Source organism: Aquarana catesbeiana, linkage group LG04, assembly GCF_042186555.1.
Source record: "Aquarana catesbeiana isolate 2022-GZ linkage group LG04, ASM4218655v1, whole genome shotgun sequence".
Lineage (NCBI taxonomy): Eukaryota > Metazoa > Chordata > Amphibia > Anura > Ranidae > Aquarana > Aquarana catesbeiana.
The window spans coordinates 516,586,933-516,609,237 of record NC_133327.1 but is presented as its reverse complement, the minus strand read 5'-3'; positions in this window follow the sequence as shown (position 1 = coordinate 516,609,237).

Genomic DNA, 22,305 nt, shown 5'->3' with positions numbered 1-22,305 from the left:
AAATGGATAATCAGCAAAGAGGACCCAAAAAGATAATAAAATGGATCTCCATAGTGTAAATCAGTCAACAATGATTTTATTTAAAAAAGAGTTACACTTACACAAAAACGTAGATCAAAGGCAGAAAAACAGAGATAAAAAAACAACAGCCGGCCGGCCTGCAGATACCCGTTCGGGACGAGGTACTCAACGATGACGTCAGCGCGTCAACCATCCGATGTACGTTTCATCTTAGAAAGACGTCTTCTAGGGAACGACGACAGTTCCCTAGACGACATCTTTCTAAGATGAAACGTACGTCGGATGGTTGATGCGCTGACGTCATCGTTGTGTACCTCGTCCCGAAAGGGTATCTGCAGGCCGGGCGGCTGTTGTTTTTTATCATTGTTTTTCTGCCTTTGATCTACGTTTTTGTGTAAGTGTAACTCTTTTTTAAATAAAATCATTGTTGACTGATTTACACTATGGAGATCCATTTTTTCATCTTTTTGGGTCCTCTTTGCTGATTATCCATTTACCCACTGGACGGAGCCATCCTGCCTGTCTCCCCCCCCCCCCCATGGTGAGGTCTGTTTAGGACGCCTTCATCGAATGGACATCTGATTCCATTACAAGCTGATTCACAGCTTGCTTTTGGTAAGCGTGCAATCCTTCTGGTGGATTCCTCACAGGGCGTATTTGATGAGTTCTATTGCACCTACTATTTGATATTATTTGGATTCCTTTGGACTTATTTTTGAACTGGGATTAATTTTTATTTTGATTTCATGTTTTTTGATGACTTCAGTGTTACTTATTTATCTTTCAAGGATATTTGTCGGATTAACATGGGGCTATTGGAGCTGCAGCTGCAGGCCCCTTACCTTATGATAGGCCCATTTGCCCCCAAAAAAACCACAAAAAAAACATCGACTTCGACGGTAGTGGCTCGGGACCAGAGAAACCACATTTGGGGGGTAGGTAGCTGAAGACCTACCCCACCACTGATCAAAATTCAGGGCTCCTATCATCTATGGTTTCAGAGATACGGGGCTCCTTGCACAGCCTGTCAGAAGCTACATACAGAGCAACCAGTTTAAATACAAGCTGGCACACTCTGTTTGCAGCAGACTGAGAGGATGAGCTCACGGTGCCTCTCCTCACTTCTTGTCAGAGGCACTGTGCTCAATGGACAGCTTGGAGCCTGCAGAGTTTGACAGGCAGCACTGCCTGTCGAACTTGCCTATTAATTTCTATGGGCCGCTCTGCAACTGTAAGCCAAACTCGCTTGCAGTTGCAGCATAGTCCAACAATGTAACTACCATTCAGCAATGTGAAAAAAAAAACAAGGAGGTGGCAGTAGCACCTCATGAATACCTGTCAGCTGCAGCTATACCACTCGTTGAAAAGCAATCCACCTCAGATCACTTTTCAGAGGGCAGTAAGCATTACCGCAAATGTGAAGGAAACTTGAAACACATCATCCATTTCACATTCCCCACCAACCAGGTCACTCCCCAGCCACTTCCCATGTTGGCCACCTCCCTTCAACTTATATCACAGGTGACCATTTCCCAGACCCTACTCCAAAAGATATCACTCCCAGTTACTCCCCCCACTGATTGATATCCCTCCATGACCACCTCACACTCCCCTGCTGACAGACCTCTCTTCCCAGCCTGTCCCCACACACTCTCTCACCTGCTGACCTGTGGATGACGGAATCACTCCCGCAGTGTTATTGTGTTCTGCCAATGGGGAGCCTTCCCTACCCACAGAATACAATGATCAATGTTGCTAACTATAGCTGGCAGCACTGATTGTTTTGGGAAAGACCTGACAGGCTGGTTGGACTCAAGTCGATTAATAGATTGACTTGTGTACAACCAGCTAGCCCATACATAGATTGACTATATCTGGTCTCTGCTTAAATTGATTAATTTCAATCCATGTATGGCCTACTTAACCACTACACAACCCCTAAACAACCTTCCACAAACCTTTACTGTTTTCCTTCCCAGATTCCTTCATCCTCCTCACCTGTACATAGTGCCCACTGTCATACCCTCCACACTCCTCTCCTGTGAATACTGCCCAATATAATACCATTCCACACTCCTCTCCTGTACATACCGCCCACTGTGATACCCTCCATAGTTCTCTCCTGTACATACTGCCCCATCATACCCTCCACACTCCTCTCCTGTACATACTGCCAACTGTCATACCCTCCACACTCCTCTCCTGTACATACTGCCCCTATCATACCCTTCACACTCCCCTCCCGTACATACTGCCCCTATCCTACCCTCCACACTCCTCTCCTGTACATACTGCCACTATCCTACCCTCCACACTCCTCTCCTGTACATACTGTCCCCATAATACCTTCCACACTCCTCTCCTGTACATACGGCCCCCACCATACTCTCCACACTCCCCTCCCGTACATGCTGTCCACTGGCATATCCTCAACACTCCTCTGCTGTGCATACTGCCCACTGTCATACCCCCCACACTCCTCTCCTGTACATAGTGCCCACTGCTATACCCTCCACACTCCTCTCCTGTACATAGTGCCCACTGTTATACCCTCCACATTCCTCTCCCTACCTGCACATACTTTCCACTTTTATACCATCCATTCTCCTCCCCTGTGCCTCTTACCCTATGCCTCTTACCCACAAAAACAGTTTTTTAAAATGATATTGAAGATCCTCAAAGCTACCAGCTCTAGAATGGGCACACTTTTGTTAGTTCAACTAATCTTCTCAGTTTTCATATTTGTTCTGCCCATTATTAGTACTCATTTAATTTTGTGATTACTACTGTGATGTTTAGAGGAACATAGGGGATGTCAGCTACTCTAAATATAGCACTGATAAAAAAAAGTGTCCCTGAAAATATTTCTGAAATGGCAACTATGCACTGGGCCACTGGGTCAGTAGGGGGCCCCATGAGAGGCTCCCAGGATCCTGTGATATTAAAGTGGTAGTAAACTTCACTAACATTACTACTTTTTTTAGAAGCCCTGAGGTAGGTTATGCCATAATGTACTAGTATGCACAGCATATTAACACATTAGGGTACACTTACCCGTCAGACAGAGCCCTCCAGCGATTTGCAGGGATCAATCCAGCGGGTCTCGGGCGCTTCAATCTTCACCTGGTCTTCCTTCCGGGTTCTGTGCTTTCGGTCACTTGCCTTGACCGGGCTGCGTTGCTGTCACTCCCACGCATGCTCATGCGTATCCTCTCTCTCTCATCCTCCCTCCCTTACCCCTCACCCCTATCTCATCCCCTTTCTCTCTCTGTCATCCTCCCTCTCTCTCTATTTAATTTAATTTGTTATAAAGAAAAAATTGTTTGCATTTTTATTTATTTATTATAAAAAGCCCCACTGAAATCCTCAACACCAGGCCCATGATGTTCTTAATCCGGCCCGAATATAATGTCCAATAGTAGTGAACAAGTATCAATCAGTAACACCAGTGTTGTTGTAACATAAATGTGCTTCAGTGATCTCTCACCACCAAGTGAATTTCAAACTCACCGGAGTGAGTAGCTGCCATTACTGCAGCAAAAACACCCAAAGCAGTGTGTTGACATACAACAGAGGGGGGAATGTATATCTCCATATACTGGGACTTTAAATGAAGCGCACAAGGAAAGGGGGGTAGTGCGCCTCCATCCCTAATTATAAATTCAAAAAATAATAAAAGAGTATGGGACTTTAAATGAGGCAGGTTCAAACACACGTCTGGTTTTGCGGTTTCTCCATCTGGCTGATACATTGGCGGGATTAGGTCTGGCGCCATTGGCGGGCAGACGCTTCCCGCCCGTCATCACGCTTGCGTGACGTTGGTATTGTCTGCCCTATTTGACCGGCTCACCTGGGAGTCCCCATTTACAACTGACCAGATGACCGGCTTGCACTGCTTGATTTACTGCACACGTACAACCTATACCTGGTACTACAGGGTAATTCTATATGTCACGGCTTGTTTATATTCTACTTTTTCACCTTTTTTTCACTCTACACTTGTATCGTTGTCTCATGAACATCACCTAATAGGTTTCTTCTCTGTAAGCACGCTCCCAGTGTTTGCTTACTTATTCTTTCAGAATTCTCACTGGTCCCCTTTACATCCCACCTTTATCTCTGCTTTGCACACTATCCAGCAGGTATATCACTACCTACACCCCATCCTGCACTTTTGTCACCCTATTTTTACCTTTTTTCCTCCATGTATCCCTATTTTTTCTATGCTTGACAGTGCTGCCGGGTGTATCATATACAATATTTTTAATTATCTTACAGATTTACTGGCCACTATTGGCACAATACCCAATATACTACATTTGTTTCCTGGTTGGGGACGTTTTCAGTGTGGGCCTGTTACTTATGGGCGGACTTCTATACCTCAGCTCCCGGGGAGGCTTGATATGGTGACCCCTGCACACCGGGATTATTCGGAGTTCAGTGTTCCAATGGGATGTAAGTTTGTGGATTTGACCATCTCTATGCTCTATATATATCTTTTTACATATAATACTTTCCATATCATGGGCCCCATTTTTTGATTTAGAACATCTCCATTATTTACAGATATTCAATATCCGCTCCTGATGAGTCGGCTAACCGACGAAACGCGTCGAGCTGTTGAGGATGTAACCCCTCACATTTCCACCAAGATTTTTATGAATTTTACTGTATATTACAAGTTATACTCATGAAATATGTATTATTGTCCCCTTGTTATGGCAATTATGTTTTACACTCTGTTTATATGTATGCAATTTACTTCCCAAGATGTCTGCATATGCACTGAGCAATTTTTTGTTATATATAACGTTACGCAACTTGATACTCATGTACATTAAAAGTATTTATTTTTACTCTCAAATTTGTGTTTGAACCTGCCTCATTTAAAGTCCCATACTCTTTTATTATTTTTTGAATTTATAATTAGGGATGGAGGCGCACTACCCCCCTTTCCTTGTGCGCTTCATTTAAAGTCCCAGTATATGGAGATATACATTCCCCCCTCTGTTGTATGTTGAAACCGGGATGGAGGCAGAGTTCCTACACAATGGGTAGCATGTAGCTACCCCTTTTATACTCATATATCTACCCGAAGGTTTGATGGGACCTTATAATCCCCAACCTCTGGATGTTATGTACTATTTTTTATGCACTTGCGATACGTGGGGTTTTAGATATTTCCCCCCCTTTTTTGTACCGACTTATGCTCCACAGTTTTTTCATCCCTAGTGGATATTGTTCATCGTGCCTGCTTTGCTTTGGTTGCCTTTGTCTTCCATTTCCCGGGAGCTGCGATTCGCATCAGGCGCCGCCCCTTGCCGCCCTTGCTATTCACGGGTGTCATGGGGACGGCTAGCCTCGTGCGTATCGACGCCACGCATTCCGCACCAGTGACGTCCTTAGTTGGCGCCGTCTGGTTTTGCGGTTTCTCCATCTGGCTGATACATTGGCGGGATTAGGTCTGGCGCCATTGGCGGGCAGACGCTTCCCGCCCGTCATCACGCTTGCGTGACGTTGGTATTGTCTGCCCTATTTGACCGGCTCACCTGGGAGTCCCCATTTACAACTGACCAGATGACCGGCTTGCACTGCTTGATTTACTGCACACGTACAACCTATACCTGGTACTACAGGGTAATTCTATATGTCACGGCTTGTTTATATTCTACTTTTTCACCTTTTTTTCACTCTACACTTGTATCGTTGTCTCATGAACATCACCTAATAGGTTTCTTCTCTGTAAGCACGCTCCCAGTGTTTGCTTACTTATTCTTTCAGAATTCTCACTGGTCCCCTTTACATCCCACCTTTATCTCTGCTTTGCACACTATCCAGCAGGTATATCACTACCTACACCCCATCCTGCACTTTTGTCACCCTATTTTTACCTTTTTTCCTCCATGTATCCCTATTTTTTCTATGCTTGACAGTGCTGCCGGGTGTATCATATACAATATTTTTAATTATCTTACAGATTTACTGGCCACTATTGGCACAATACCCAATATACTACATTTGTTTCCTGGTTGGGGACGTTTTCAGTGTGGGCCTGTTACTTATGGGCGGACTTCTATACCTCAGCTCCCGGGGAGGCTTGATATGGTGACCCCTGCACACCGGGATTATTCGGAGTTCAGTGTTCCAATGCGATGTAAGTTTGTGGATTTGACCATCTCTATGCTCTATATATATCTTTTTACATATAATACTTTCCATATCATGGGCCCCATTTTTTGATTTAGAACATCTCCATTATTTACAGATATTCAATATCCGCTCCTGATGAGTCGGCTAACCGACGAAACGCGTCGAGCTGTTGAGGATGTAACCCCTCACATTTCCACCAAGATTTTTATGAATTTTACTGTATATTACAAGTTATACTCATGAAATATGTATTATTGTCCCCTTGTTATGGCAATTATGTTTTACACTCTGTTTATATGTATGCAATTTACTTCCCAAGATGTCTGCATATGCACTGAGCAATTTTTTGTTATATATAACGTTACGCAACTTGATACTCATGTACATTAAAAGTATTTATTTTTACTCTCAAATTTGTGTTTGAACCTGCCTCATTTAAAGTCCCATACTCTTTTATTATTTTTTGAATTTATAATTAGGGATGGAGGCGCACTACCCCCCTTTCCTTGTGCGCTTCATTTAAAGTCCCAGTATATGGAGATATACATTCCCCCCTCTGTTGTATGTTGAAACCGGGATGGAGGCAGAGTTCCTACACAATGGGTAGCATGTAGCTACCCCTTTTATACTCATATATCTACCCGAAGGTTTGATGGGACCTTATAATCCCCAACCTCTGGATGTTATGTACTATTTTTTATGCACTTGCGATACGTGGGGTTTTAGATATTTCCCCCCCTTTTTTGTACCGACTTATGCTCCACAGTTTTTTCATCCCTAGTGGATATTGTTCATCGTGCCTGCTTTGCTTTGGTTGCCTTTGTCTTCCATTTCCCGGGAGCTGCGATTCGCATCAGGCGCCGCCCCTTGCCGCCCTTGCTATTCACGGGTGTCATGGGGACGGCTAGCCTCGTGCGTATCGACGCCACGCATTCCGCACCAGTGACGTCCTTAGTTGGCGCCGTCTGGTTTTGCGGTTTCTCCATCTGGCTGATACATTGGCGGGATTAGGTCTGGCGCCATTGGCGGGCAGACGCTTCCCGCCCGTCATCACGCTTGCGTGACGTTGGTATTGTCTGCCCTATTTGACCGGCTCACCTGGGAGTCCCCATTTACAACTGACCAGATGACCGGCTTGCACTGCTTGATTTACTGCACACGTACAACCTATACCTGGTACTACAGGGTAATTCTATATGTCACGGCTTGTTTATATTCTACTTTTTCACCTTTTTTTCACTCTACACTTGTATCGTTGTCTCATGAACATCACCTAATAGGTTTCTTCTCTGTAAGCACGCTCCCAGTGTTTGCTTACTTATTCTTTCAGAATTCTCACTGGTCCCCTTTACATCCCACCTTTATCTCTGCTTTGCACACTATCCAGCAGGTATATCACTACCTACACCCCATCCTGCACTTTTGTCACCCTATTTTTACCTTTTTTCCTCCATGTATCCCTATTTTTTCTATGCTTGACAGTGCTGCCGGGTGTATCATATACAATATTTTTAATTATCTTACAGATTTACTGGCCACTATTGGCACAATACCCAATATACTACATTTGTTTCCTGGTTGGGGACGTTTTCAGTGTGGGCCTGTTACTTATGGGCGGACTTCTATACCTCAGCTCCCGGGGAGGCTTGATATGGTGACCCCTGCACACCGGGATTATTCGGAGTTCAGTGTTCCAATGGGATGTAAGTTTGTGGATTTGACCATCTCTATGCTCTATATATATCTTTTTACATATAATACTTTCCATATCATGGGCCCCATTTTTTGATTTAGAACATCTCCATTATTTACAGATATTCAATATCCGCTCCTGATGAGTCGGCTAACCGACGAAACGCGTCGAGCTGTTGAGGATGTAACCCCTCACATTTCCACCAAGATTTTTATGAATTTTACTGTATATTACAAGTTATACTCATGAAATATGTATTATTGTCCCCTTGTTATGGCAATTATGTTTTACACTCTGTTTATATGTATGCAATTTACTTCCCAAGATGTCTGCATATGCACTGAGCAATTTTTTGTTATATATAACGTTACGCAACTTGATACTCATGTACATTAAAAGTATTTATTTTTACTCTCAAATTTGTGTTTGAACCTGCCTCATTTAAAGTCCCATACTCTTTTATTATTTTTTGAATTTATAATTAGGGATGGAGGCGCACTACCCCCCTTTCCTTGTGCGCTTCATTTAAAGTCCCAGTATATGGAGATATACATTCCCCCCTCTGTTGTATGTTGAAACCGGGATGGAGGCAGAGTTCCTACACAATGGGTAGCATGTAGCTACCCCTTTTATACTCATATATCTACCCGAAGGTTTGATGGGACCTTATAATCCCCAACCTCTGGATGTTATGTACTATTTTTTATGCACTTGCGATACGTGGGGTTTTAGATATTTCCCCCCCTTTTTTGTACCGACTTATGCTCCACAGTTTTTTCATCCCTAGTGGATATTGTTCATCGTGCCTGCTTTGCTTTGGTTGCCTTTGTCTTCCATTTCCCGGGAGCTGCGATTCGCATCAGGCGCCGCCCCTTGCCGCCCTTGCTATTCACGGGTGTCATGGGGACGGCTAGCCTCGTGCGTATCGACGCCACGCATTCCGCACCAGTGACGTCCTTAGTTGGCGCCGTCTGGTTTTGCGGTTTCTCCATCTGGCTGATACATTGGCGGGATTAGGTCTGGCGCCATTGGCGGGCAGACGCTTCCCGCCCGTCATCACGCTTGCGTGACGTTGGTATTGTCTGCCCTATTTGACCGGCTCACCTGGGAGTCCCCATTTACAACTGACCAGATGACCGGCTTGCACTGCTTGATTTACTGCACACGTACAACCTATACCTGGTACTACAGGGTAATTCTATATGTCACGGCTTGTTTATATTCTACTTTTTCACCTTTTTTTCACTCTACACTTGTATCGTTGTCTCATGAACATCACCTAATAGGTTTCTTCTCTGTAAGCACGCTCCCAGTGTTTGCTTACTTATTCTTTCAGAATTCTCACTGGTCCCCTTTACATCCCACCTTTATCTCTGCTTTGCACACTATCCAGCAGGTATATCACTACCTACACCCCATCCTGCACTTTTGTCACCCTATTTTTACCTTTTTTCCTCCATGTATCCCTATTTTTTCTATGCTTGACAGTGCTGCCGGGTGTATCATATACAATATTTTTAATTATCTTACAGATTTACTGGCCACTATTGGCACAATACCCAATATACTACATTTGTTTCCTGGTTGGGGACGTTTTCAGTGTGGGCCTGTTACTTATGGGCGGACTTCTATACCTCAGCTCCCGGGGAGGCTTGATATGGTGACCCCTGCACACCGGGATTATTCGGAGTTCAGTGTTCCAATGCGATGTAAGTTTGTGGATTTGACCATCTCTATGCTCTATATATATCTTTTTACATATAATACTTTCCATATCATGGGCCCCATTTTTTGATTTAGAACATCTCCATTATTTACAGATATTCAATATCCGCTCCTGATGAGTCGGCTAACCGACGAAACGCGTCGAGCTGTTGAGGATGTAACCCCTCACATTTCCACCAAGATTTTTATGAATTTTACTGTATATTACAAGTTATACTCATGAAATATGTATTATTGTCCCCTTGTTATGGCAATTATGTTTTACACTCTGTTTATATGTATGCAATTTACTTCCCAAGATGTCTGCATATGCACTGAGCAATTTTTTGTTATATATAACGTTACGCAACTTGATACTCATGTACATTAAAAGTATTTATTTTTACTCTCAAATTTGTGTTTGAACCTGCCTCATTTAAAGTCCCATACTCTTTTATTATTTTTTCAAAGCAGTGTGTTGATCCAACAAAGAATTTAACCGTATAGGGACTCCAAGGACTTCTCCTTATGAAACCTCCAACTGAAGATAAATGAAGCTTACCAAGAGCCAGAAAAAAGGTTCCAATTGTGTAGTATTCATTGTTAAAATGCATACAGCAGATAAAGGACAGTAAAATGAGAGTACTTCACATCTGAATGCTACTGTCCACCCGGAATCGAGCTGCAGTGTGATGTCAGCACCAAAACCTCAGCGGATACAGTAAGTTGAAGCTTCTCAGTTAAAGTGATATTAAATTCTTAGTTTTGTTTTTTTGTTTTTTTTTACCAGTTAATGACCGCGCCATAGCCGAAGCACGGCTACAGCGCGGCTCGATAACTCTGGGAGGGCGTACATTGACGTCCTCCCAGAATCGCGCTCCCGCGTGCCCCCTGGGAATATCCATGACCGCTGGCAGTAGCTGTTTACCACGTGATCGCTTTGTCAAATGACGGCGCAATCAACAAATGTAAACAAACCGGCGTCATACCCGGTTCCTCTCTCCCCTCTCTGTACCGATCGGGGGAGAGATCAGGTGCAGCAGCGCTGTGGGCTGGATGTGTAGTGCCCACAGCACTGATACGCGACAATTCCTGCCTCATCCAGCCATGCATGCTCAGCCATCCCATCTATCCCCATCCATAATCAGCAATACTCAGCCATCCATCCTCATCCATCCATCCATCCATTCTCATCCATCCATCCATACTCAGCAATACTCATCCATCCATACTCAGCAATACTCATCCTTACATCCATACTCAGCAATACTCATCCATACATCCATACTCAGCAATACTCATCCATCCATCCCTACTCAGCAATACTCATCCATGCTCAGCCATCCATCCATACTCAGCAATACTCATCCATCCATCCATGCTCAGCCATCCCATCCACACCCATCTATACCCAGCCATACTCAGCCATACCCAGCCATAACCAGTCGTACTCAGTCAAACTCAGCCGTACCCAGCCATACTCAGCCATACCCAGCCATACTCAGCAGTACCCAGCCATACTCATCCGTACCCAGCCATACTCATCCGTACCCGGCCGTACTCAGCCATACTCATTCATGCTCAGTCATCCCATCCATACTCAGCCATACCCATCCACGGCTCATCCATCCCCATTTATGCTCATCCATGCCACATCAGTTCTCATCCATGCCTCATCCATGCCACTAGAGTGCATCACAAAAGTGTAATAGGTAGTCAAATTAGATTTGACATTTATGCCCCTAGAACACCTGATGGTGCTCCCTGCATGTTGGGCCTCTTTATGTGGCCAGGCTTTGTAAAAGTCTCCCACATGTGGTATCGCCATACTCAGGAGAAGTAGGAGAATCTATTTTGGGTTGTAATTCTTGGTATGTACATACTATGTGTTAGAAATATTGTATACATGGACAGCTTTGTGTAAAAAAAGCTTTACACATTTTGCCAAAAACTTGTAGAAGAAAATGACATGTTCAAAAGACTCATTATGCCTCATATATTATACATTGGGTTGTTTTCTTTCCAAAATGGGGTCATTTTTGGGGCGTTTCCATTGTCCTGGTGCTGGCCCTCAAAAGTGTAAGAGGTAGTCAAGAAATTATATGTGTAATTTATGCTCCAAGAACACCTGATGGTGCTCCCTGCATGTTGCGCCTCTGTATGTGGCCACGCTGTGTAAAAGTCTCCCACATGTGGTATCGCCATACTCAGGAGGAGTAGTAGAATGTGTTTTATGGGGTGTAATTTGCGCTATGCATATGCTGTGTGTGAGAAATTACCTGCTAATATAATAATTTTGTGGAAAAAAAAATCTTGATTTTGCAAAGAATTGTGGGAAAAAATGACAACTTTAAAAAACTCACCATGCCTCTTACTAAATGTCTTGGAATGTCTACTTTCCAAAAAGGGGTCATTTGGGGGGGTATTTGTACTTTCCTGGCTTGTTAGGGTCTCAAGAAATGAGATAGGCCGTAAGTACATGAGGTGTGATCAATTTTCAGAGATTGGCACCATAGGTTGTGGACTCTATAACTTTCATAAAGACCAAATAATATACACCAATTTGGGTTATTTTTACCAAAGATATGTAGCAGTATAAATTTAGGCCAAAATTTATGAAGAAAAATTACTAATTTGCAAAAATTTATAACAGAAATGAAGAAAATTGCATTTTTTTACAGAAATTTTGGTCTTTTTTTCTTTTATAGCGCAAAAAATAAAAAACCCAGTGGTGATTAAATACCACCAAAAGAAAGCTCTATTTGTGTGAAAATAGGGACAAAAATTTCACATAAGTACAGTGTTGCATCACTGTGTAATTGTCATTCAAAATGTGAGAGCACCGAAAGCTGAAAATTGGTCTGCTTAGGAAGGGGGCTTAAGTGCCCAGTGGTCAAATACCAAACATGTTATACTTACCTGCTCTGTGCAGTGGTTTTGTACAGAGCAGCCTGGATGCTCCTCTTCTCAGGTCCCACACTAGTGCTCCTGACTCCTACCTCCTGCCTGGTGCCTCCACAGCAAGCAGGCACGCTCCCAAACCGTGGCTCTGTGTGTCCATTCACATACAGAGCCACGGCTCGGCCCCACCCCCTCCATCTCCTGATTGGCTCATTGGTTGTGATTGACAGCAGCAGGTGCCAATGGCTCCCTCTGCTGCCAAAAGTCAATCAGGAGTGTGAGTCCCCAGAGAGGCAAGGCTCTCATGGGCATCACTGGATCGAAAAGCTGACTTAGGCAAGCATTAGGGGGGCTGGGGGGCGTTGCTGCACACAGAAGGTTTTTTTACCTTCATGCATAGACTGCATGAAGGTAAAAAACATTGTGCCTTTAAAACCACTTTAATATACACAGAATAGAAGGGACATCGTAAAGGGTAATGTGCAAAGTCAGCACAGCCCTCTACCAGGAAATTCTAGAGCACTCATGCTTCCTTCTACTGACCAGCATTATGGAGATGCTGCTTTCATTTTCCAGCAGGACTTGGCAACTGCCCACACTGCCAAAAGTACCAATACCTGGTATCACTGTGCTTGATTGTCCAGCAAACTCCCCTGACCTAAAGCCCATAGAGAATCTGTGGGGTATTGTCAAGAGCAAGATGAGATACACCAGACCCAACAATGCAGACGAGCTGAAGGCCACTATCAAAGCAATTCGGGCTTCCATAACACCTCAGCAGTGCCACAGGCTGATCACCTCCATGCCGCACCGCATTAATGCAGTAATTCATGCAACAGGAGCCCCGACCAATTATTAAGTGCATACTATACTGTACATGGACATACTTTTCAGTAATCCAATATTCCTGTATTAAAAATCCTTTAAATGCTTGAAATCTATCACTTTGTGTGTAATGCACTGTATATAAAATATATGAGTTTCCCTTTTTAAATTGAGGTACTGAAATAAATTAACTTTTTGATGATATTCAAATTTTTTTTAGGTACACCTGTATATGGATGGATATGCAAAATGTTTTTTAATGATGTCATAATGCTTGAGACAAACATTTTATAAGTGCACTTTGTAATCTGACATATCTAAAGCCACCCATTTTTATTGTCACTAATACACAAATATGTGTCACCCTAGCACTTTATTCTTCCATAAGTAGCATTATGCTTGTTGCATCCTAAACAATTATGTATCCAGGATAATTAAAGCAAACTATAAGTACCGCCACACCCTTAAACGTGTAGTATCCCTGTGCTAACTCGTTACATGCAAGACATCCATTTGCAAAGCTGGTAAAAGCAAACCTGTTAAACAAGAATAAACAAAAACATGCATTTGCTTGATTTAAGTTTAGCAATCCCTATATATGATTATATTACAAAAAACACATCCCTATTTAATAAAACCAATCAGAAAGTTCAGTGATGGCCTTTCTATTAAATGAATAGTGTGATGGAAGAAGTAAGGTACCATTTGCACGGACATTTTGCCACGCTGCAAGTTCCAGTGGCGGAAATCTACTGATTCCTGCTGCTAGAATTGACAGGCTGTAGGCAGCCACAGCTATTCACCTGCAGAGATCATGGATGGCACGATACACTTTATGTGCGTCCAGCCTCGATTACCTGCTGTGATTGCTGGTTGTGTAAACAGGGCACAAATAACTGCGGCCACCAATCCCAGCAGCAGGAAGTAGATACCTGTCTCTGAGATGTGCAGCATGGCGAAACGCCTGTGTGAATGGTGCCTTAGAGGCTGGATTAATACTTTTTGTGTAGTTTTAATGTGTGCTAAAGCAACTTTTTTGTACATTTTCAATGCAAAATTTCCTAACTTCCTGCACGCCTCTCGTCCAAATCAAAGCTGAAGTTTAGGTAAGAATTTTGTTCCATAGATACACCAATCCAGTTTGGAGCAACGTAAGTATGCATATCTCATACCTGAGCAAGCAGAAAATCATTGTAGTAGTCACTGCTACTACACTGATAGTAGCAGTCTTCTGGGTCCATATCTCTTTTGCAATAAAGAAATGCTCTTTATTGCTTGCAGTAAATAACATTTTAGGTTTAGTTCCACTTTAGGTGTTTTACTATAAAAATGACTTTAGTGCAGTCTATTTATATGACTTTTAAGGACACAATTGTTATTTTTTTTTTACTATTGTCAATAAAATATTTCTTAGTACATTTTTTGTCTTCCTTCTGACAGCATTATATTTAGTTTCTGCACTGTGAAGATCACAATATCTCATGTACAGTTCATTTATCTAAAGGATGCAGTGCAAAAGTTACCATTTTAGATAGCTGTCTTGTTACCACAAAGATATTTTTCCTTTTTAGCAGCAATTTTAAATCATGTGAAACTTTTTTTATCTTTATGATCTCCAACCGTCGTAACTTAAATTCAGCTCTACTTATTTATATATGTAGCCCAGTCAGGTCTGATGAGAATTAAAGTAGGGTGTTCTTCATGTTGTGTACTTTTATGCAACGATAACTCCATGTTTACCATGAAAACCCCATTCAAGATGAAAACTGAAATGCATTTGGAACCACAACAGTTGTTTAGAGATTAGAGAAAGCACAAAAAATATAGACACGTATCACTATGCTCAAATTGTATACCCTGCTCTTGTACCCTGGTGATTTATCATGTCAAGCTTTCTTTTACAACATACCTAAAAGTAAAGTGAAAGATATATGTGATATATATTATAAAAACAAAAGAGTATTCTCTATTTTCTGTTAGAAGCACTGAAGGGTTCCTTTACCAATTCAGCTTTACATCCTCAGCATGCTCCAACTTCCTCTTTGCTCTTCTCCTAACTGTCCTTTGGAGAAAAGCACCTCCTGCTACCTGTCAGCAGCACTGAAGTGTTCTAGTACATATGAAAGTAGTTCTAAAGGCTGAAGGTTCTTACCTTCATGAATTTTATACATGAAGGCAAAAAACTTCTGTGTGCAGTCCCCCCCCCCCCAGCCTCCCTTATAATTACCTGAGCACGATCTCGATCCAGCAATGTGCACTGCTCTCTCGGCTCTCTCCCTCCTCATTGGCTCAGGCACAGCAGCGGGAGCCTTAGATCATAGCCATTGAAGAGGGAGCTGGGCTCGGGAGCGAGCATGCACAAGTGCCCCTATAGTAAGTGGCTTGCTATGAGAAGAAGAGGATTGGGGCTGCTCTGTGCAAAAGCATTGCACAGAGCAGGTAAGTATGACACGTTTGTAATTAAAAAAATAAAGTATCACTTTAACCACTTCAATACCACGCTATAGCCAAAAGACAGCTACAACGCTGTACTATAGTTCTGGGAAGGTGTCCATAGACATACTCCCAGAACCCCGCCCCCTGCACGCCACCTGTGGCGCACATAAGGTGCGCTCTGTGAGCAATGTGTCCTTTGGACACAGGTGATCACAGATTGGGGTAAAGGGCCAATCACAGCAGTTCTTTACCATGTGATCAGCTGTGTCCAATCACAGCTGATCACATGTAAACAGACTTGCTAGTTATCTGCAGTGCTTTCCTCACATGCTGTGTCTGTGTAAGGAAAGGAGTGCCAATAACCGGCAAGGCTGTCAGCATACAGTTTACACTGATAATCAGGGCACTGATCTTCAGTGTCCTGATTATTAATGCAGCCTCATTAGTGCCAATCAGTGGTGCTTATCAGTGTCATCTATTAATGCCCATTAGTGCCACCTATCAGTGCAGCTTATCAGTATCCATCAGTGCAGCCTCATCAGTGCCCATCAGTGCAGCCTCATCAGTACCCATCAGTACAGCCTCATCAGTTCCCATCAGTGAAGAAGAAAAATTACTTATTTGCAGCATTTTATAACAGAAACTAAAAAAAATCCTGTCTTTTTTTGTCTGTTTAGAAAAAATAAAAACGCAGTGGTGATTAACAGCTTCAGCCCCGGAAGATTTTACCCCCTTCTTGACCAGAGCACTTTTTGCGATTCGGCAACTGACAATTGCGCCGTCGTGCGACGTTGCACCTGAACAAAATTAACGTCCTTTTTTTCCAACAAATAGGGCTTTCTTTTGGTAGTATTTGATCACCTGCAGTTTTTATTTTTTGTGCTATAAACAAAAAAAGAGCGACAATTTTGAAAAAAAGGCAATATTTTTTACTTTTTGCTGTAATAAATATCCCCCAAAAATATATAAAAAAAAATATTTTTCCTCAGTTTAGGCCGATATGTATTCTTCTACATATTTTTGGTAAAAAAAATCGCAATAAGCATATATTGATTGGTTTGCGCAAAAGTTATAGTGTCTACAAAATAGGGGATAGTTTATGGCATTTTTACTATTATTATTTTTTTTACTAGTAATGGCGGCGATCTGCAATTTTTATCGGGACTGCAACATTAAGGCGGACAGATTTTGGGACCATTGGCATTTATACAGCGATCAGTGCTATAAAAATGCACTGATTACTGTAAAAATGTCACTGGCAGGAAAGGGGTTAACACTAGGGGGAGATCAAGGGATTAATTGTGTTCCCTAGTGTGTGTTCTAACTGAAGGGGGGAGGGGACTGTGTAGGGGAGATGACAGATCGCTGTTCATATTCTGTATGAACAGACGATCTGTCTCTTCTCCCCTCCGAGAACCGGAAACTGTTTACACACACAGATCCCGGTTCTCGGTGTGTCAGCAGTGATCGCAGGAGCCCAGCAGTGATCGTGACCACCGGGCACTTGCATCGGCTCCGGGGGAGAGCAGCGGGCGTGCATCCCTAGAGGCCACAGGGCGAAGCAACGTAACATAACGTCGTTTCGCCCTGCCGTGCCATTCTGCCACAGTAAAACTGCGGCAGCTGGTCGGCAAGTGGTTAAATACCAACAACAGAAAGCTCTATCTGTTTCAAAATATGATAAAAATGTCATACCGGCATAGTGTTGTATGACTGCTCAATTGTCACTCAAAGCATGACAGCACTGAAAGCTGAAAATTGGCCTGGGCAGGAAGGGGGTAAAAGTTCCCAGTTTTAAGTGGTTAAGCTTCACACCCTTGAAGGCAGGTGCAACTTGGCCTTAATTCAGTAGGTGCCACTTTACCAATGAAATGGGCTCCTTAGAGGAAGATTGTTCCTTGGGAGATCTCATAGCTGTTACAGAGGTTGTAACTATCTGATGGGACGCTGCAACTTCTGATGACCCCTGGCAGCCATCTTGGTAGGACTCTATAAATTGGGCTGCCTGGAGCGAGTGGTCAGGGGAGGGACAGAAACCCCATCTTGTTAGGGAGTAACGGTGCAGGTAGAGGTTCCTGGTCAAGTAGGGGCAATACAAGGACACCATTTGTTCTCCACAGACGTTCCATAACCCAGAGCAGCAAATTGGGAAATCTCTTCAGCAACACAGAGGGCCGCTATTTTATACTCCAGTTCACCACCCCTCCAGCAGAAGCCATTCTCTGGTAAATAGGTTAGACCTGGAACACTACCACTCTACAATACTGTGCTATTGCTGAGTTATATACTCCTGCAAAACTATGCCTTACTAAATCAGGCCATACATTAAGCTATTTTCTTTCCTGCAACCATGGGTTGCAGGAAGGAGAATTGCTAGATTCCCTCCCATGGAGCTTTTGTATTCTGACAGCTGGACATTTTCCCTCTATAGTGCAACTAGCCTGCCCATACATGGATCAAAATTTGGCTTGTCCCCACTAAACTGGACACATTTTGATCCATCTATGACCAGCTTAAAGGAGAAGTATGGCCAAAAGTTTTTTGGCTATACTCCTCCTATAGATTACAGGAGTGCAGTTCGTTTTGCACTCCTGCTAAAGTCTGCTGTCAGCTGACATCACTCAGCCGGCCCAGGCTCTGGAAAGATCCCAAATTTACAGTTGAGTTCTATCCTAATGCCTGCACAAGCAGCTGGCTCAGCCTCTCAGTGAGCCTCTGGAAGACTGAGCCAGCCGCTCCCACCCCTCCACAGCTCAGCAGTCCAGTGAGCACTGGAAGGGCAAAGCAGAGAGCCAGTGACTGACAATCTGCTAACTGAAGACACACAGGCCGAATATCGGGCGGTATTGGCTGGTTCGATAAAAAACGACTCTCCAGCCCGAGTGTACAGCAGCCGGTCCGACAGAAGCCAGCTGAACGTCCAACTTCTGTCGAAGGGGCATGACTGAAAAAGGTTTGCAGATTGGCATCCAATCAGTGCTCTCAGCCAATGGCTGACTGGTGTGTTCTGGCAGGGGGGTAGTCCCCCTGTCAGAACACAATAGCTCATCGGGAAATATAGCTGTACTAACATCGGATTGTTGGTACAGGATCTCCTCCTGAGCTCTTCAGTTTTTAGAACTAAGCCATCAAAAGCCTGAAGTGATCAGCAGTCTTTGATAGCTCAGTTCTCAGTCTTAGAAGCGGCTGAAGACAGATGCAGCATTGCTCCAAGGTGAGTGCAGATGTTTGTTTTTTTTATTCCCGAACTTCTCTTTTAAGTGTATATTGCTACTTTGTGAACAGTGTGAACATCCTACAGTGTATGTGCCTATAGTTACTGCCTGCAAAAGTCTGTCTTCAGATTGAGCACACCAGCCTCAGGCCCCGTTTATACCCTCATGGCTCATCCATCACTTTTCTCACGGTTCTACTCTTCCGTGTTGCACTCCTCTCTGCTTTGCAGTGTTATGTTCTCATACTTTATGCCTGCTCTAGTTTTCTGACTTACCCCAAGGTGAATATCACATTATGACCAGTAGATGGAGTTGATAATCACAGGATGTAAGCATATTTACACAAACTACATGGATTATTTTCAGCAGCTGGGTGCATGCTTGAGAGACATTCACACAGCAGTTTTTTAAATAAATAGACCCATTATTATGTGGACTTTACATCCCCTGCAGACAGTGGACTGTTACAGAGGTGCTTGCCCAGGCAAGTGTAAATATTCTTCAGATTGGGATCTAGTGACTAAATGTTCTTTCTTTTAACTGTGCTGTCCTCTGTGATCTCCTTTCTTCTTTTCATGATAATTACTCTGACGTGGCACAGGTCATTTTTAAGTGAGTCGTAAGGAGTTGGGCTTTTTACAATTGTGTTACATTTTTATATTTTGCTATATGTATCACTTGACTTTAGTGTTCATTTTTATGTTATTTTATTGCAATATTTTCACAAGCTAACACTGCACCCAAGGGAGACTGTTCTGTAGATGAAATTACACAGAAATATTGTGAAACTATGACAATATTCTTAGTGTGCCTTCGTTTACAGAACAATCTCCCTCTAGCGTATTGTTACAAATAATTTACATTCCTGAGCTACAAATGATTTACATTCCTGAGCTAAGGGCATAACATTACCACACTTTAAGAATCCGTCACTATGGCTGCAACAAATTCAAAGAGAGTTACCACCAGTTTGCAGATTAGGAAACTTGCGGAAACTAAGACCAACTCTGGCATTTCTCTGACATCCAGATACATGGCACTGCTCAGAGTGGGGAGTATACGTGCTGGGAAGTTATCATGGGTGTGACAGCTTCCTGCTTAGGGCTAGAGGATTGTTAGGACACCAACAACCCATGACCCATCCCTGGCCCCATTCAGCTGATCATTCCCTGGTGGTGGCTGAATGTAAACAAAGAGGCCAGGTATGCTGGATTATGTCATTATCTAAATATGACAATGGCCATATGTGATCAATCATACCTCCCAACTTTTTGAGATGGGAATGAGGGACACCTATCAGCAAAAGTAAGCAGGCATAGGACACACCCCTTGCCACGCCCCCTTAAAGAAGAATTGTACAAAAAAAACAAGATTGGTTAAACCCACAAATGCTTTTTTTTTACCACTACAATTCCTTTATATTGGCTTTTGGAATTTACAAATGCAGCAATTTAGAAATCAGATGAAATGTTTAGTGCTGGAAAACACTTTTTGATAGATAAAAAGTGCATTTTATATACATCTTTATAGATCAGACCAAAATGAGGGACAAATGAGGAGGAATGAGGGACAGAGGGACATTGCTCCAAATCAGGGACAGACAGGTCCCTTGAAATCAGGGACATTTGGGAACTATGGATCAATGATGGGAATCTCCTGGGGCTGGGGCTGCGTCATTGGCGGCTATGACTCTGTCAGCTACACAGCCAACAGTATAAGGAGTTAATATATGGGTGTGGCGCTGTCCTCATTAACGTGTACCAAATATTAAAAAAAAATATATAATAAAATGAAATAAAATTAAAATTCAATCTTCTAATGTGATAAATCACCTGAGATCAGTTATACACATGAACTATTACCATATGAAAAGTGATCCACTCTATGTGGTGAGGAAGAGGGGGGGGGAGGAAGGAGAAGGGAGGGGGGAAGGGGTTGTGATATATTGCAATTAATAACTAAATAAAGTGCATATATTAAAGTGACTTGTGCTCCATGCAACAATATGATATCAGGCACATATAATTGGCTTGTTAAGGTAAAACACGCTAAAGCACACACACCGAAACACATGTAGCGCTGGTAGATTTGCAATCTACCGCATGTTAGGTAAATTTAGTAAATTGTGCGTTAGGAAGGTTAAAAGTTCGCCTCTGTTCCAGCTTGGCTGACGTTGCGGGTGTTTCCGTGCTGACCGGTGGGTGTCGCTGTTACCACTGGTCAGGGTTGGAAAGGCAACGTGTTGAAGCGTATGGATGCTCCTCTGTCCCGGAGGCATGCTCAGTGGAGGTTGCATTCTGGGCGAGGGTATTTATGGGACAGATGCCATATTTTGGGGTTCGTTTTACAGCCACCTGCTGGCCCTCCTGGCCGACAGGTATGCATTGAGGAGCTACCTCGTTGTCCTCCGTTCGGGAGGCCCACGATACTGCGGCGGGAGGGTGGGTCCAGAGGCCTGTCTGGAGCCTACCACCGCGACCGAGGAATGGTCCTGAGCTGTCGGTCCTGTGTGACGAAGCTGGACAACCGAGGAGATCCCAGGGGAGGACCCTTCTTAGAGAGATCATGCCGCATGCTGGTCTATAGAGGGGCCTGGTGACTCGGTTGGAGGACGTATCCAAAAGTAACTATACAGCATAGTGTTGCCGGCTCGGCTTAAAGGTTCAAGCACTGTGACTGACTTTCACTACCGCAAATCTATACATCCTGTGGCAGAGGATTGTACAGATTTTTATTCCCAAGCAAGTCTGTGGCAGAGACTTTGGTTCGTGCTGCGTACTGGCTGCTAGACCGGTGAGATAGGCCTATCCGGGCGAGCAAGGAGTGTGTCCCACAAGGGGAGCGCATTTCAATTAGTATTTGAATCCTACCAGGACATTTTGTCAATAGAACCCTTTCAGAGAATATTTAAGTTTCTTCTGTGAGTTACCTCATTCCTGCTACTTCCTAAGTTGTTTGTTTAATAAAGCATTGAAAACGTACTCCAGTGTTGGTGCGTGTGTCGTCCAGAAGTGAACTCAATGGAACCCCTAGACCCGGTGCCGGTGAAACAGAGGGAAGCAAAGTGAAGGTAACAGACCCGCTTAAACCAGCAGCTCCACCGAGAGTTAGTGCTACACACACACACACATCGAAACACACACACACCGAAGCGCACACACACCGAAGCACACACACCGAAGCACACACACACCGATACACACACACCCTGAAGCACACACACACCGAAGCACACACACACCGAAGCACACACACACCCCGAAGCACACACACATCGAAACACACACACACCGAAACACACACACTAAAGCACACACACACCGAAGCGCACACACACCGAAGCACACACACCGAAGCACA